Here is a 568-nt window from a genome sequence, read left to right as displayed (position 1 = left end):
TGATGTCCTTGAGCTCTTCTATGTCTCTTCCTTGTCTTTGCTGCTCCTCCTTCATTGCTTTTAGATCTTCTCTGATTTCATGAAGGATGATGGAGTGCTCTTGATGTTCCACCCTTAGTTGCTTCCAATAATTGTGTGGAAGAAAATGTATCCCCTGAAGTACCTCAGGGATCTCTTGATTTGCAGTCAAATGTTCTACCACTGAGCTATAGACCCTTGATGGAAGCTTTTGTCTTCCCTTTCCTCTTTCTAGAGGCTTCTCTGGCCTTAGGTGCCATCAATGGTTATGGAAAAAACAAAAAAGCTATGCTTTTTACCACACCAAACTTAGAATGTTGCTCGCCCTCGAGCAAAAGAAGAAAGAATAGAAGAATAAGAAGAAGATATGAAGGAGATGGAGGGAGGTGGGGATCCTGTGGGGACTACAGATCCTGAGGTGATCCTGTGAGGTCCACAGATCTTGAGGTGTCAAGGCATTTACATCCCTGCACCAAGTTAGGCATGCAAAATGCCCTTGCACACAACTCTGGGCATTCAGCGCCAGGTTGGTGCCCATTTTGGGCGTTCA

This window comes from Arachis ipaensis, chromosome B01, assembly GCF_000816755.2.
Source record: "Arachis ipaensis cultivar K30076 chromosome B01, Araip1.1, whole genome shotgun sequence".
In the NCBI taxonomy this organism is placed as follows: domain Eukaryota; kingdom Viridiplantae; phylum Streptophyta; class Magnoliopsida; order Fabales; family Fabaceae; genus Arachis; species Arachis ipaensis.
The sequence above is the reverse complement of the archived record's forward strand: the minus strand, read 5'-3'. Positions refer to the sequence as shown.